Source organism: Solanum verrucosum, unplaced genomic scaffold (genome assembly GCF_900185275.1).
Source record: "Solanum verrucosum unplaced genomic scaffold, falcon-dt-bn FXZP01000236.1, whole genome shotgun sequence".
Lineage (NCBI taxonomy): Eukaryota > Viridiplantae > Streptophyta > Magnoliopsida > Solanales > Solanaceae > Solanum > Solanum verrucosum.
This window is the reverse complement of record NW_026020806.1, coordinates 195023-213998: the sequence shown is the minus strand read 5'-3', so window position 1 is coordinate 213998 and position 18976 is coordinate 195023. Positions and strand designations below refer to the sequence as shown.

Here is an 18976-nt window from a genome sequence, read left to right as displayed (position 1 = left end):
TTTAAAGACTTGTTTTGAGTCCCTTCTTTAACTTCTAACTCAACTCTTAACTTCACTTGACTTGGAAACTAACTCTCCTTAAATTTGAATCATTAATTCAAGGTGTTTGATCACATGTTATGGACTAGTTCTTGACGTTTAAACGTACCTTGGAGTGTTGGAAACAACTAGGGAACATAGGTACAACACCTAGGAACATGTATGAGAAAGTGGAGAAAGAATGGGAAAACTTAGCTCTCTTGGCGCTCTGAGAGGCGCGGAGCGCCAAACCAAAAACTTCAGAGGGGACCTTCTGGCTCACTATGCAAGGTTATAAAACAACCTAACTGATAAAAATCTGGCCAAAAAGGCAACTCGAGTCCCAAAATCGAATATTTACATATATACATAGATGAGAGACTCAAAACCAACTGACTGACTGTCTATGAAGCCTCTATAATACTGAGATGAATGTTAGGACAGACCCCACAATATCCTAATAAAACAAAACTAAGAGAACAAAATAATCGAGTCCTCCGGAATGCAAAGAGGCTCACCATTGACTATGAAGTAATCAACTGGATCAACGGTGAACCGGATGCTGGCCCTGGGTACCTATGTCTGCATCATAATAAGATGCAGGCCAACTGGCATCAGTACATTGAATGTACGAGTATGCGAGCTGGAAAGCTAAACCACAACTTAAGCTTGGGAGAAGTACAAAAGAACTCTTACCTTGGCTCTGTTCAACTCATGAATAACTGAACTCAATATATAAAGCAATAAGACACATGCAATATATAAAGCTTGTAAAATAGTGTAAACAACTTAGCTTGTTAAAGATAAAACAATAACAACTCAACTTTACTTATATAAAAGTAATATAACTTTAGTGGGAGATTCTTTAACCGACAATCACCACTATGAGCCCTAGTGGTAATACAACGTTTTACCTCACGTTGCCCAAGGACCATCATATACCTTGCCGTGATATAGGAAGCTATCTTTACTAAGTGCATCCACTAGCTTAACTTTACGGATTCATCTAAAAAGTATGACCCGTTAACTCCCTTGTTGGCGCATGGTTCTTATGGAGAGTTGAGTTTATATGAACTCGTGTCCCCAATTCGGTGCTCAAGACTACTCCCAAAAATGCTTTAGCTCATAAGTGTTTTAAACACATCTTTCTTTATTTGAGATAATTACTCAAAACTTTGCCCAAAGGCTCACTTGGAAACAATGTTCCTTTTTCTTGAAAACTAGCCCAAAGGCTCTTTTGGAATCATAGTTCCTTTCTTACTCAAATGTAAAAACATTTGGAAACTTCTTTGGGAATACATAGTTCCCTAATAACTTTTAAGAAATGAACTCAACTTTAAACTCTTGACTTAACTTGAAACTTGATCCTTAAAATGAAGTTAAAACATTCAACAAAGACTCTTGGAAAGCTTTAAAGACTTGATTTGACTCCCTTCTTTAACTTCTAACTCAACTCTTAACTTCACTTGACTTGGAAACTAACTCTCCTTGAATTGGAATCATTAATTCAAGGTGTTTGATCACGTGTTATGGACGAGTTCTTGACGTTTAAACGTACCTTGGAGTGTTGGAAACAACTAGGGAACATAGGTACAACACCTAGGAACATGTATGAGAAAGTGGGGAAAGAATGGGAAAACTTGGCGCTCTTGGTGCTCTGAGAGGCGCGGAGCGCCAAACCAAAAACTTCAGAGGGGACCTGCTGGCGCACTGAGGGGCGTGCCGCCCCAAGGGGGAAAGTTCAGAACCCCTCTTGGGGCGCGCTGACAGGCACGACGCCCCACTCTTTTTCCCCGAAAACCAACTTTTCTCCTTAGTTTTCTCCAACTCTAAACCTTCTACACATCAAAGTTTCCAGCCCCAAGCACTTAAAATCATAAACCTCTCAACATACAATAGATTCAACTCAAAAACACCAACGGAAACATACACCAAACCAACAAGAACTACAACACAACACAACTACAACTTCAACAATTCCAACCAACAACTTCAATCAAACATAATCAATCTTTTCTCGAAATTAAACGAGCTTGGCGTGTGGGGGAAAGAACCAACCCAACACTTTGAACTCACATACCTTAATAGGGATCACTCCCGAAGAAAAACCACGACGATCTTTATAAGTTTGCTTCTTCTTCTCCTTTCTCTCCTTTTCTCTCAAGAACCCTAACTCTTACTCTTTTTAAAAAAAAGAAAAACTGATCAAAAATCAGTCTTACACCTTAATATATATCCAAAGACAAGGCTAGGGAAAATACCAAAATACCCTTACAATTTCCGGACGGATTCCCTGTCAACTGCCCAACTTTCAAAGGGCATAACTCGCTCATACGAACTCAGAAACAAGCAAACTCGATGGCGTTGGAAAGACCAATCCACGAACTTTGCAACCATAACTGGAACCACACCTAGATCATCCTGAGCTAGGAGTTATAACTGTTCAAAGTTGGCCAAAAATTCATTATTTCCAATACTTAGCCAAATTTTCCAGATTTTTAATTCTTTCCAAAAAGACTATTTCCAAGTTTTTTAAGCTTCTTCCTAGTCCCCAACTTGCAAGATGTCACAGGATGTATCTGAGAGTGGATTGTTGTAATTTTTTAAAATGATAGTAAATTTTAAAAAGTATAATATATTAAATTGTATATTTATATAATTTTTCTAATTAATAAAATATTGAAAACAGAAATTTCGTTCAAGTAATTAACTAATTTCATGTACTGTTGTTATTCGTTATATAACAATTCTTACATTATTATTCATCACATAATAAATCATTCATTGTCAAAAATATGACTAAAAATAAATTGAAAAATCCTATTCATCATGTCAAATTTATGATAAGTGCAAAAAAGTTGTAAAAGAGAAGAAACCAAATAATAATGTTATTGTCCACCCAATTCAAAATAAAAGGAAAGGTATAATATATAAGCGTATTTTTTTTTAATTTTCCCTCAATTGTTATTTAGGTTCTTCAATTTAGAATATGTATGAATAAACACTTTAATTTGTATAAAACTAAATTAATAAATATATATACCCTACTTGAAATAACACACGGTGACACAGAACGTCATACAAACACAAATATCTACTTATATATATAATTAAAAAATATAAATATTCATTAAGATCAAATTAAGCAGTATATTTATATATCATGTCAAAATTTGGCTATTTGATGCACGTGCCTATATAGAGTTTAACTTTATATTGCCGCCAGTGAGATAATTTTGGTGGCTAAAAAAAAAATTCATAAAAAAGAGATTTTTATCTTGAAAATAAAATATACCGAACAATTTAATAGTATGAAAATTTTCTAATGTCAATTTTATTTAGTATGATTTGGTACTCATAAAGTTTGATTTTGTTATTTTACAGTATGATAAATTAAAAATTATAATTTGTTCGTCATATAATAAAGAATTTGTGACTTTGATTTTTAAGAATTTCTAAATTATATCATACTAACACCTTAACCATATAAAAATATTTAAAATTAAAGAAACTAAGAAAGTACAAACAATTTTCTTTGTTACTTAATTACACGAAAAAGGATACTCTAATCAAAATAAGATAGCCAAATTTCCAATGTTTAAACCATTATTAAAAAAGTGGACCACCTCCGATAATTTATTGGATTCTTGACAAAAGTAGATTATGTATATAAATACATTCAGATCTAGCTCTCAATAACATAATAACAATCACCTTTATAATAACATTTAACTATAAAAGTTAAGCTTTTTTTAAATCAATATTCTATGTTGTGTTTTACTTCTTTGTAATATTCTTTTTACCTACAACAACAATATCTAATCCGCACATTTTTTTGCCATTTTATATCCATACATATCCTACACAAATATAAATACAAATTAGCCAAACACATATGCAGACCCTTAAATGTGTTCCTAAATTTGATTTTGGCACTCCAATTCAACCTTATTTCACTTTAATCCTTCAACTTCAATTTTCATGTTTCATTTAGACACATCTTATAAGTAATGTGGCATAATGTGTGCATCACACTTTTTCTAAGGGAGTGAAAGACAAAAACAATTTATTTTAAAAAAAAAAAAAAAAAAAAAATTAACCCTTTAACTCTATTTTTTAGTACCATTTAAACACAAAATACCGATTTATGATTTCTTTATTTTATTTATGTTCTTCATTACAATTAAGCAGAATCGTCTCGACCATAAGGCCACTAAAGCACAATCACTTGGGACCCTAAATATTTTAGGGTCCCAAATTTATATATATATATATCATTACTCTTATATTTACCTTTTTTATTTCCCTTTCTATTTTTTCTCTCATTATTGAATATTCTAAAGTCTATCAAATAGTAAAACCTAGTTATGAATTTTGGCCTTTAGGCCCTACAATTAAGTATATTTATAGCCTAACATCAAACACTTATCTATAAATATCTTTTGGACGATCAAATTTTTTATGTTATTGGTTGATAGTTATAGAATTAAAAGTTAGATAAGTAAAAATAAAAAATACTATGTTGGTTGATATTGATTGATTATATGTCCAAGGATGATTTCAATGAAACGATAATTGGAATTTGTGTGGACAAAATTTGTAGAATAAATTATTGGATATATTAGATATTGTCATAAACTGTAACATGACTTTGACTTTATGGTTATATTTAGATATTTCCCTACCTATCATGAACACATTTGAAACAAACTGATGAATTAGATGTGCCATCTTTTGGCTCACATACTAGTTATACATATAAATTATGATGCAAGATATTTTATACGATGAATAATAATGCATGGATTTTATTGCTTCTGAGGTTACACATTGCTACAGGGAAGTCAACCAAGTTGCAGATGTCTTGGCAAAATGGAGCAAGTATTACAAATGAGGAATTGTTTATTTTTATACATGCTCACCTACTATTGATAGCCATCGGACCTTATAAACTTGATCTCATACAAATGGAGTCCCTAAGGCATAAGCAGAGGAAGAATTATTTTGTATAGAATTGATCCAGTTGAGATATTATAGCTAATTTTGTCTAGCACATTGGACTTGTAAATTTGTGCAAAACTTGTATAGTTTTTGTCAGAACTTTAGTTTTTGTGAAGCAGCTACTGGAATGGGTCGAGCTTAAGCTCCACGTAGCTTTGTAATTTTATTCATTAATATAGAACCACTATACCGTGATAAATTATTATTATTATTTTATTTTATTTTTTTATTTTAGAAAGGCACATAGTTTTTTTTTATAAAAATGCATGGATTTTATTAGACAGTGAATATATAATGGTACATGGGATGTTAACAATGTTATATAATGCATATGATTAGTTGATTACTTAGAGTCTACTCGAGTGAATTTAATTATAACTTATCACTTATAGGCTAAAAGTTATAAGTTAAAGATTCTTTACGTGGAAGGTATTTTTTTATCTTAAAAGTTATAAGTTGAGATGTTTCACGTGGAGGGTATTTTTTTATCTTAAAAGTTGATAAGATTAGGAAAAACATTGTTCTTGGCCTCTTATTGTTTCAAAAATCACAAGAAGACATTCTTGGAAAAGGATTTTGAATTTTTTAGCGTAAATTTTAAGCGAAAAATAAGAAAGTTAAAAGGACAATTAATGAGGAAAGGGTAAAAATTAGTTATTACTGGGGAAAAAAGGAGCAATAAAGGGAGGCCAATTTAGAAAAATTAACAAAGACACTTTTTAATTTTCTTTGTAGAGAACATAAAGTGAAACAAATGAGGAAAATCCAAAAATATTAGGCAAAACATAGTACTTGACCGGCGAGATATGTCACATTATCTCTTTATAGACCTGAATTATATAATATATGCTTTAGAAATGATTTATTCATAATTCAGACATTGTTTAAAATTAAGAATTTATAAATTCAAAACTTTAGCTTGATTTATCTCTATCTCCCTTATTAAAGAAATGGACTTTGAGTCTTATTTAACCTCATAAGTTAATTTATTCAAGATGTGAGGATCGTTTATAATTATATAAAGAGTTTAAGTGCATTCTCAACGTTAAGTAAATAATTAATTGGGATGGGCCCAAACGATATTAAATAAATAATTCTTAAATCTATTTCAACCCTAAAAGTTTACTTAAAAAATGAGAATTACTCAAGATTATATAAAGAATTTAAATACACGCTAACCCACGAATTTGAGACTATAATATTCTTTAAATAAATTATATAAACCGCATAAATTTGAATTAATTGAATCAATATATTTCGTACCACGACCGACTAATAAACAAAAGAAAATGACAATACTTGTCTGGGGAAAAAAATAATGTACGATGAGTAGTCATTTTCAAATTTGTTAGTACATTATTTTTGAAAAGTAAATCAATTTGAAGAGTATATATTAATTATTATTTCTTTGAAAACATGTCTCGATAGAGACGAATTATAATTTTTAAAATGGATGTATCATTAAAAAAATTACTAAATGAGAATTAACCCCTAGTATATTTAAGATAAGTTATTTAGCCTTCTTATAATATAGCATCATAAAAAAAAAAGTCAATTTTTAAATATATATATATATATATATATAAATATATATATAATTTTATCAAAAAATACGAATTCAAGTATCTCATATTTTAGCTATAAATTCACCTATGCTTGTAGTATATATATATAGGCCTTCCTATCAAAACCCTAGCATTATCATCATGAAATATATAAATAATAAAATAATTGTTTGGCACATGTGTTACTTATGCTGATGTTATCCTTACCGGGGGGGGGCGTAGTTTATGAATTTTTTTAATTTTGAATATTGCTAGAAATTATGAAAAGTTGAGGAATAATTAATTTTAGAATATATTTATCACATATTTAATTGGAATAAACTTGCAGAATTACTTATTCCATATTTATAGTATTATTTTATTCCAATGTGATAATAATTCTACAATAATTAATCTCATAATAACTTATTCTCCGATCAAACGAGCCTTTTTATCCGGCTCTCATATTCCATTAGGTCCCAAATGGAGGCCATTTCTTGTTTGGTCTTCTTGTCGTTTCCACATCATTTTAATGATATCTTTGAGATATATTTTTAATTTTTTAGGGAGGAGATAAAATATCAAATTATTGTGATTGTGAAATATATCTTTAATTTATCAAATTAAATTTTAGGCAAAAAAGAAAAAAGAAAAAGGAAGTTAATAAAGAGACTTTTTTTTAATTTTCTTTATAGATAACATAAAGTGAAACAAATGAGGGAAAATAAAAAAAAATATTAGGAAAAACATAAAACTTGACATATGAGACGTGTCACATCATCTCCACAAATATGAATTATATAATATATAGATTTCTTTTAGAAATTCATTTACGCTTCAAAGCGACAAATAATTGACATGATTTTTCATAATTAGCTTTCATCTATGCTGAAATTTCTTCACTTTTGAGTATAGTCCTTTCACAAGCCTCTTTTGCTATTTCACTTCCAAAATGATTGATTAAAAGTCCTTCTAAAACAGCTCTTAGGTTTATCATTAAAGTCTTTGCATCAGCCTTATCCACAAGCTTTGATTGAGGATATGCTAACTCTATTTTCTCAATGCTAAAACAATCATTTTTCTCCACCACTTTAGTCATGTCTTCAACAGATGGAAAATACATTGGCAATTTGAATGAGTCAACTAAAGACTCGTCTAACTTTCCCTGTGGAAAAAAATAAATAAATCTCAATTACATTTATTACTTATTTATGTTTAATGAAATTCTGAACATATATACAAGGTCTGAGCAAAAGATATACTTACAAACTTATCTTCTAAAATATATCACGACTTAGCTACTAGTTACGGTGTAAGATGAAAAGATAATAACCTGATGCGAGATATGTTATTTATACATTTTAAATGAATTTCTTATCACAAATATAATATCGAATCTGAGCCAATGTTATGTCGAACCGATAACTTTAATATAATGGCAAGTCCACCCTTGCCTTTAGGTTAGCCTATGGAGTAATTTTTTTTTTAAAGTGACGATATATATAACTTAAACTTAAAATATTTACTTACCTCATTCACCAAATCCGTAAGACTAGTTCCAAAGAATTTCATGAGACGTACATAACTTGAAAATGGTGTAATAAGCACTATCATTCCTCCATGAACAATTTCCTCAGCTTTATTGAATACATACTTTAATTTTTAGAACTACATGGTCCACTTTCTCTTCATGGAATCACAAATTTTCTCATTCAAACTACATAACAAGTAAAAAAAATTTATATTTACAAAGCTGTTTAATTCGCTACGAAAGCATAATATAAGATATTAGCAAGGATAAGCAATGTTATTATTACTCACTTTAGTTTCAAAGTAGGAAAAGTCATCGAGTACATTATAAAATTTTATTGAGTATCTTAGTATAATTGTTATTGTGTATGGACTCTTCAAACTTCAAAATCATGTTACAGTTGAAATTGGGATAAGTGTAAACAAGTTTGTAACATAAGAAGAAGAAAAAATATCTCCAATAGTCCAATAACCAAAAGTTATAATCCACACATTTATTCATTCATTATTATTCATTGTACAAAAATAAGCATGCATTATAAATAGTACGTATGATAACTAGTATGTGAACCAAATAAGTCGGTAAATGGAAACGCTCCATACAATATGCATGTCACATCTAATTGTTTAAAATTAGGAAATATCCAATCATAGTATGGACCTTTCAAAATTCAAATTCATGATAGAAAAGTCCAAGTCATGTAATAATTGAAATAGGGAAAAGTGCAGACAAATTGTAATATAAGAAGAAAATAAATATATCTCCAATAATTCAAAGTTATAATTATCCACACAATTCCATATATTTGATAATCAATAAAGCTGGCTATCAGCCCTACTTTGCTTTTTCGTTGGGTTGATAGAATCAAAGATATTATTAGCATGGTGTGCTATTGTCTCTTTTGAATCAAATATAGACAGATCGATTTTCTTTTAATTCAGTAAATATGGGGTAATTTTTAAGTCATGTGATATTTTCAAAATTAAATAAAAATAGCTTTAAGATTTCCTATTAATTCAGTAACTATAGGTCTATTTATAACCTAAATAATAAATATGCATTTGTCATAAACTGTAACATGACTTGGACTTTATGGTTATTTTTAGATATTTCTTTAGCTATCATGAACACATTTGAAACAAACTGATAAATTTGATGTCGGATCGTTTGATTCAAATACTAGTTATACGTATGAATTATGATGCAAGATTATTTATATGATGAATAATAGTAATGAATAGATTATTACACGATGAGTACATGGAATGTTATATAATGCATATAATTAATTGATTACTTAAGAGTCTGTTCAGATGAATTTATTACTTATCATTTATAAGTTAGAAATTATAAGTTAAGACTTTTTATGTAGAAGGTATTTTTTTGTCTTAAAAGTTGATAAGATTAGTAAAAGCATATAGTACTTAGCCTCTTTTTGTTTCAAAATCACAAGAATACATTCTTATAAAAGTGAAACAAATGAAGAAAATCCAAAAACATTAGGCAAAACATAGTATTGGTCTACGAGATGTGTCACATCATCTCTCCATAGACCTAAATTATATAGAAATTCATTTACGCTTCAAAGCAACAAATAATATGCTTGGTTTCTCATTATTAACTTTCATCCATTCTGAAATTTTTTCACTTTTGAGAATTGTTCTTGCACAAGCTTCTTCTGCTATTTTACTTCCAAAATGACTGATTATAACTCCTTCTATAGAACTTCTTAGACTTGTCATTAAAGTTTTTGCATCAGCCTCATCCACAAGATTTGATTTGATATTTATCAACTCCATTCTCTCAATACTAAAAAGTCCATTTTTCTCCACTACTTTAGTCATTTCTTGAGGAGAGGGATAATACAATGGCAAATTGAATGAGTCAACTAGAGATTCATCTAGCTTTCCCTATGGCAAAAGAAAAGAAACATCAATTACAAATGTATGCTCGGCGTTGTTTCAATTTATGTGAATATATTTTCTATTTAATTTAATCTATTTGAAAAAAGTGTTTTTCATATTTAATATCGTAAATACCAACTAAAGTGATTATCATAATACACATGATCAAAGAAAACCAAAAGGAAAAACATTGTCATATAAAATGAAATCGAGATTACCTCGTTCACCAAATCCATAAGACTAGAACCAAAAAATCTAATGAGACGTATATAACCCGAAAATGCTGTGATAAGCACCATCATTCCTCCTTGAACAATCTCCTCAGCTCTTACTTTAAAGAATATTTCCATGTCCTTTTCAAATTGAGCAAAAATAAGCATTCACTACTTCAACATTTGTTGCATCAACATAGTGAATCAATCCCTTATTCCATGCTGGGGATTTCTCATCTACCAATTCTTTTGGAATCTTGGATAACCAATTTATACCGGAAGAAGAATGTACAAAATGTATAGATCGCAATGGAAATAACCTACCATAAAAAGATCCTGGAACTCCATATGCATAGTAGGATCGATCAGAGGATAGTGATTGAAAGAGGATATTGAAATCATTAGTGACATGATCGTTGAAAAATATTTGAAATTCAGGAATATTATTAGTAAAATTTATGACTTGGTCTTGGTTTAATAAATATTTGTCCTTTAGAGCTTCTACAATATATTGCATTGCACTAAAAGTATTTGGTCCAACAGAACATCCCAACTCTGCAATAAGTAATGTGTTTGAAGAAGATAATATAATCTTGATGTTAAGCTTTCGAATAATTGCATCTCTCACCATCTCCTTTGCACCATCTATCATTTCTTTCTACATATATAGTCATGTTAATAGAAAAGTTCAGTTACTTTAATGTGACGACAAAAAATATTTATGGATGTTTGTGTTATAACATGTAAAGTTACTTATTTTACTATTATAGTGGGTAAACTACAATCAATTTAGTGTGATATAAAATTGTGTTTTACTTTTACTGTGGATAAGTTCAATAACTATACAAATAATTGTTGTATGGCTTGTTAGGATCAAATGTTTACTAGCATGCCAAAAGTTTTAGCTAATAACATGGACACAACTTTATTTATTAATTAACACCAAGTAAACATCACATTCTATCATAACTCCATCCGGGGCCATCCCAACCCACTCGAAGGCCTTGTCATAGGCCAGATGTTGGTGTTACCCAACAGGCCTCCTCCCAACACCTGCCTCATGCATCATGATGCTCTTGGGAATCGAACAATGATCTTGACTATACTACTTATTGGGATCAAACATTTACAATCACGCATGTCAAAAAATATAGCTAATATCAAAGGCATAACTTTATTTCTTAATTAAGTCCATCAAGCTAAGCAAGATCCATGTTTGATCATGACTCCAATATTATAGGCCACCCAGCCCCCTCGTGGACCTTGCCACAGACAGGAATTAAATTGGCATAATCCAACATTGTTCTTGATGAATTCTTAGTTTAGAGTTTAACATTCACTCACAAAAGAATTTTTTGTACAAAAATATGTGCTTGATATAAGTTGGATAATGCACTTTTATTATTTAAAAATATATTCTTAACACGCCCCTCACGTATGAACTTGATTTTTTTACAAGAATATGTGCTTATGTATAGTATATACTAGAGATCAATACCTGCAAATGGGAGTTTTTGGAGTAGCTGTAAACACCATCACCAGCATTCATGGGGAAAGATGTTGTCATTTTTGCTCAAATATGTGTTCTCTTCACTCATAATGTAATCTTATATATATGGACTTTGCATTCTTTAAATCCATGTCCACACAATTTCATTAAAAGGAAAGATATAGTATATAGATAGTATATATTTTAATTTGACATTATATATCTGGCAAGAAGACAAACAAGAGATAGAACATAAGACACAAAGATTTAACGTGGTTTGGTCAATCGACTTATATCCACAAGATGAGATGAACAACTCACTATATAATTATGAGAGTACAAAATATAGCTAGAAATAACGTCAACCAATTCACTCGGAATACAAGGAGGTTCACAAGTAATAATTCATCACTTATGTCCCACAAATTCTCCTCCCTAACCAAAACTCTCAAAACCCCTAAGACGACATTGTAAATGTTGATTAAGTTAGAAGGAACGAACCTCTATATATAGAGACCTAAACATTTTTCTACGAGAAAAAGACTAGCCAAATACGAAATTTTATGTTTTCCTTTTAGAAAAAGAAAAACCTATTTGTGGTATAAAAAAAAAAAAAACTCAAGGAAAATACCTAACAAAAATATCACATAGAACACATATTTATTTATGTATAAATAAAAATAAAAATAAAAATATATAAATATTAATTGAAGCCAAATTAAATGATTTGTTGATGTATTAAAAGAAAATTTGGCTACTTGATGCACATTTTTTGTTTTTCAAAGTAAACTTGCTTATATAGATCTAGTTTTAATTTTATATGACCGATAATTTGAAAATTTTGTGTTTGGGTTCCATGAGAGGACCATTGAATTGTAATATATTGACTTATTGTTATGAACATGAACATGGACTATGACTTATGACTTCTCAAAGAGTTCTACTTAGTGTGAGTGAGGGAATGAGACTTCATTCATGCATTGCACAAGTGGACTTTAAGAGTGGCTGTGGTGTGGTTCTCTTATGCTATGAAGATTGTGTTAATCAATGTTGTTGATATTCGGTATGTTATATGGTTATATCGTTGTAATTACTTAAATATGTTTCACTTAGTGGGATAGCCGTGTGATCCTACCAGTACAATGTGGTTGTGTACTGATACTACACTTGCTCTTATTTTTGTTGAGTACAGGGCATCTTCAGGCGGCTATTGATAGACCTCAGCTTGGTGACTATTGAGCGTGACCGGATTCAAGGGTGAGTCAGTTCCTTCGGGCTGCCATGAATCTCTCTTGTTTAAGTCCACTATTTTCGGACTCAGACTATTTGTTTAAGGTGTCGTTTAGTTTTGGGGTCGTACCCCTTGTTCTTAGACTTGTCATTAGTAGAGTTTTGGTACATTGACTTTCAGGTTCTAGGGGTTGTTAATTCCGCATTTGTTTAGTTAATTAACTTGCTTCCGTAACTTAATTGCCTTAGTTTTGGTTTAGTTGCTTAGTTTGGGTTGTAGTAGTGGTTCTCCCACCGGATGGTTAGTGTGGGTGTCAATCACGACGGTCTGGGTCGTGACATAGTCCAATAACCAAAAGTTATAATCTACACATTTGGTCATGATTCATTACTATTCATATATAAGAATAATCATCGTACGAATGATAACTAATATGTGAACCAAATAAGTTGATAATAGTCCATATAAACCTAATCTACTAGGTAAATGGAAATGCTCCACACAATATGCATGTCACATTTAAAGATTCTAGAATCTTTAAACGGTAGGCTGATGTATTAAAAGAAAATTTGGCTACTTGATGCACATTTTTTGTTTTTCAAAGTAAACTTGCTTATATAGAATTTTAACTTTATATGGCCGACAGTTTGAAAATTTTGGTAAAAATTATCCACATATAACCATTAAAAAAAATAATAAATTAAAAAAATAAAAAATAAAAAAAATAAAAAAAAAAAAAAAATATATATATATATATATATTGAAAACAAAATATAATGATAATTTACCACTATAAAAAATATTTAATGTCACTTTTATTTGGTATTTTTAAGTTCGATTTTGATATTTTACAGTATGATAAATTGATGCTCATAATTTTTTTGTCATATAAAAGAAAATTTGCGACTTCAACTTTAAAAAAATGTCTAATTTATATCATACTAACATTTTAAACATGTAGAAATATTTAAAATTAAAGAAACTAAGTATACATAATTTTTCTTTGTTAATTAATTACACGAAAAAGGACATTTTAATCAAAATAAGATAGTCAAACTTCGAACGTCTAAATAATTAGTTCATGTCACGACCCAAAAATGGACGTGATGGCACTCGTCTTAAACCACCAAGCAAGTCAGCCTAAAACTCAACCATTACAATAAAATGCGGAAATTTTATAATAAACTCAAATATACCCCCAAAATCTGGTTATCACGTGTACAAGCCTCTAAAGTATTACAACTGATTCAAAAGAACAACACAAGTCTCATATGACATTGTTTCTAGAGTAGAACAAGATCATAAACATGAGTAAGAAGGTCTGTTGAGTTGACAAACAACTACCTCACAAATCTCCACGAAGCCTCGGAAAAGAAGAGAATAACAAGTACCACAAAAATCCAGGCTCGTAACCTACAAAAATTTGTAGAAGCAAGGGGTGAGTACCAAACCACACGGTACTCAGCAAGTAAACCTCTAAACACGAGCTAAGGGGATAGAATACATGTACTCCTTACACTCCAACCGAACCTTCACAACTACAATCTGTATAAAACCAACCTAACCTAACAGTTCACAATTTACAAAGCACATAGCTCAACACAACACTCTAACAATTGCATATCCTCAACAACAACAATAGTTCCATATCCTCAACAACAACACTCTAACAATTGCATATCTTCAACAACAAGCTCATAATTCATCAGTCACAAGTTCCATAGAAAGGCACTCACAAGATCAGCAACATACAAGATCAAGTTCACTAATAATAAAGAAGTGCAATGCAATGAAATGCAATGTCAAGTATAGTGATGCATGTCTGACCTAGTGATACACACCCGTTGTCTCTCAGTCCGGGACCCATAGGGGACATATCTGTCCATGCATCCATCGCGGCGCGCGATACGACCCTTGATAATAGTAACCATCGCGGCGCGCGATACGTCCCTCGAAATATAGTATCCGTCGCGGCGCGCGACACGTCCCTCGAAATATAGTATCCATCGCGGCGCGCGATACGTCCCTCGAAATGGTACATCCTCTTTATTTTCTTATTCTTGCTCAATGCACATAACACTTGTCACAACCATGTCTCAGAACAATGCAAATGACATGTTCACACAAATAATGAGGAGATGACCATTTTCATCATCACCAAGCCTCATTACCCTAAACACATATTACAAGGAAATACATGAATTCCATACACTTAACAAGGGTTTAGAAATCCACTTGCCTCAAATAGTAGAACAATCACTTCGGGACTTGAGCCTTCCCCTTTCTTTGGGCTTCCAAATCAATACAATCTATTCAATTAATTAATAGTCACAATAAGGATTCCAAAACTAACAACATCCATACTAGTATATGTCTAGCTTAGACCCAAAAACTCACTCAAATTTATAATCAATTTCTTTATCTTGCTAACATGTCAACTCTCATATTTTCCAAATTTCAAGTCTGGGGTTTGATCTCAATATCTCCAGATAACATAATTGTAATGATCTTTATATATCACAATACACCCACTAATTAACTACATATAATATTGTATCAAAGCTATGATAATTATATAATGATAGGAATTATAAGACTCATTTGAAAAGGAAAAGAAGAAACATTACATTAACCTCTTATAATAATAATATATTTTCTTTTGTTGCAAAGCTAAAATCCTTCTTCCAAACACGTACAACATCATCATTCGCACCTTTGTTTTCCGCCCAATTAACAAACTACAAAATAATTTCTATTTCATTACATACCTAGTTATAGGATATTAAAGATTTAGCTACTAGTTACCTGAACAATATTTCTCCTGTGGTTAATAATTCAAACACCATCTCACAATCATTATTGGTCAATTATTAATTATAATTATAGTCATTATACATGACATAATTGTTATGCAAATTCATACGACCAAATCAAGAAAACCCCAGAATTAAGTATATGACCACCGCATGAATTCTACTCGCCCTCCTATTGATATCGTTGTAACTTTAGGAATAAATTTACTCAAAGTATCTTACCTGGAGATCGTCCTCTTCGTTGCAGATGCGGCAACCACACATCTTTTAGGGTAGTTTTTATTTCTTTAAAGAATAATAATAATTATAAATTTAAAGAGACAAACTCCATTAAATTATTTTAATATCTATATATCAAGTGGTATAGGTTCTTAAATAAATGATCACTTTAGCCCATTAACTATCGATTAAGTCAAATATCTACAATTACCCATCAACTAATTAACTAAAGTTAAACGAATAGTTCAAAATTTCCAAAAATAATATACCGGGTCATTACAGTTCAAAAAATGGACCACACTATAATAAAAATAGCTTTTAATGGTAATAAATATATATATATATATATATATATATGTTAACAAAGAATGATAAAGCCTTTATCATTATTACCATTACTAATTGCCGCTAAATATCATTTTTGATGTAGTGTCACCTCTGCTAATTTATTGGAATCTTGATAAAAGTAAATTATATACTCAAATACAGTCATATCTGCTCAATAACACAATAATAAACACCTCTATTATAACATTTCACTGTAAAAGTCAAGCTTTATTGAAATCAATATTCTATGCTATGTTTTACCTCTTTGTAACATTGCTTTTTTACTTATAACAACATCTATTCCGCAAATTTATTTTCCCGTTTAACATCCTGCCATTTCCTACACAAATAAATATACAAATCGTCATAATTAAGGAGTGTTATAATTCGTGATAAATAAATTAGCAAAATGTAAGATAATTAGAATACAATTAAGTATATTTATAGCTTAATATCAAACGCTTATCTATAAATATCTTTTAGACGATCAAGATATTTTTACATTATTACTTGATATTTATATAGTTAAAAAGAAAAATTATGTTGTTGGTTGATATTGATTTGTTATATATAATATCAGTCTAGAGGTGAAACCAAGGTTAGGAGTTTGGGGGTTCTAAATCAATTTTGTTTGGGGGTTCACATGTTTATATACGTATATTTATTTAATTTTCTAATATAAATATAGGATCTACGAAAAAGCTAGTGGGTTCGTCCGAACCCATGAACCCCACCTAGCTCTGCCTCTTAATATATGTCCAAGGATCATTCCAATTAAGCAATAATTTGGATTTGTGTGGACAAAATTTGTAGAATAAATTATTTGAGATATTGTTTTCATTTTTATATTACAATACAAAACCTATTTGCACTAGCCATAAAACTGTAACATGACTTGGACTTTCTTTAGATATTTATTTTGCTATCATGAATATATCCGAAACAAACTGATGTTGCTTCATTTGATTCACATACTAGTTATACATATGATTTATGATTCAAGATTGTTTATACTACGTGAATAATAGTACTGAATAGATTATTATGCTATGAATAATAATGCATGGATTATTAGACAATGAATATTGGGCACATATGGGATGTTATGTAATGCATTGAGTTTGATTGGATGAATTTATAACTTGTGATTTATAAATTAAAAGTCATAACTTAGAATTTGTTAGGAGAAAGGTATTTTTATCTTCAAAGTTGATTACTTATGATTTTATATTGAGTCTTTTTTCCTTATCATGACTTCAACCAAGAGGTTTAGTTGGAAGAATTAAGAAAAACAATCTAGGATTTCTTAAGTAACTGTATTGGCGATAAATAATTTTCAACAAAATGGTCTTATGCATATGTAATTTATCGATATTATATAAATAGTTATATAATGTTTCAATATTGTACAAATAGTATAAAATTGTGTATATACAACTATGTATACATTGCACCAATAATTAATAGTATAAACAGTCAATATTTCTAGTACATTATCACCTTATATTTTGATCATATTTGTGTTGCTTACATTGTTATTGGATTGTTTTGATCTTATTAGATGATTTTATGCAAATTGGCACGAGGAAAATTGAAGTGAACGAAGCCAAAAGAGACCAGCTGTGCCATATTAGCTACAAGGCAGGGGCGGATTGTAACACCCCAAAAATTTCTAAGTTAAGACTCGAACCATTCTTCATTCGTGAAGAAGATCGTATCGAGTAATTCTTAATTGTTATTAGGTGTTAAGGTCAATTCTTCAGTGTGAGAATGATTTTGGATATGAATTAAGGTCACTAGAATCCCCTAGCACAAAGTTGGGTTGAAAGCTTTCTTACCGCTTGAGTTTCAATATGAGATTTTACTTGGGTCAACTTCAAACGACCATATCTCTCAGCACATAACGAATTAGTTGGCCCATGACCTATCAAATTAAAGGTCTTTGAGTCCTCTTTCCAATGCCACCAAGTTTGCCTCATTTCGAGTTCGGAGTAAAAAAGTAAATTTCATATGTGGCAAACATATTTAAGCAAATAACGCTCCATAACTATAGTTTATCTAATTACGCTTCATGACTTTAGTTAGAGTTGTCAATATGGGCTGACCCATCCCTTCCGGGTTAACCCATACATGCTTTGAAATTTGACGATTCAGGCCGACCAAGCCCATTTTTTATGTGGCCAGAAGATGATCGGCTCAACTCACAAGTGCGTGGGCTACAGGCTTTGCCGGGCCAAGTACTCTCTTTTCTTAAAAGTATATTTTTTATATTAAATTATAATTTTAAAATATTATCATAAATATCGACAAGACAATATTACATGGTGTTAATGTTACTACTTGTTAATCAAATCCAAAAATAAAATTATCTTTATAGTATTTATTAAATTTGATTTTCAAGTAAAAGCATAAATAGCTAAATAAAAATATTAACCTAATTGTTTTCCAATTATCATAATAAAACACAAAAAAGTATGACAATATTCCATAGGCTACGGCCTCGGCCTATGTAGTGATTCCCTAGAAATTTTAAATTATGTTGTACATATTTTACTGTCACGACCCAAGTCTACACCCTGAACGTGACCGGCACTCAAGAACCATTGTTGGTCCCCAAGCGAACCCTCATCTTGGCTGACTACAAGCAGAAGACTAACTTAACCATGCAAATGCTTAAAACTGAAATA

At 30.5% G+C, this 18976-nt stretch overlaps 1 pseudogene; it reads right to left on the bottom strand.

Annotated features, from left to right (window-relative positions):
- Positions 1 to 9665: 9665 nt before the first annotated feature.
- Positions 9666 to 11777, bottom strand: LOC125813157 (loganic acid O-methyltransferase-like; annotated as a pseudogene).
- Between the last annotated feature and the right edge of the window lie 7199 nt (positions 11778 to 18976).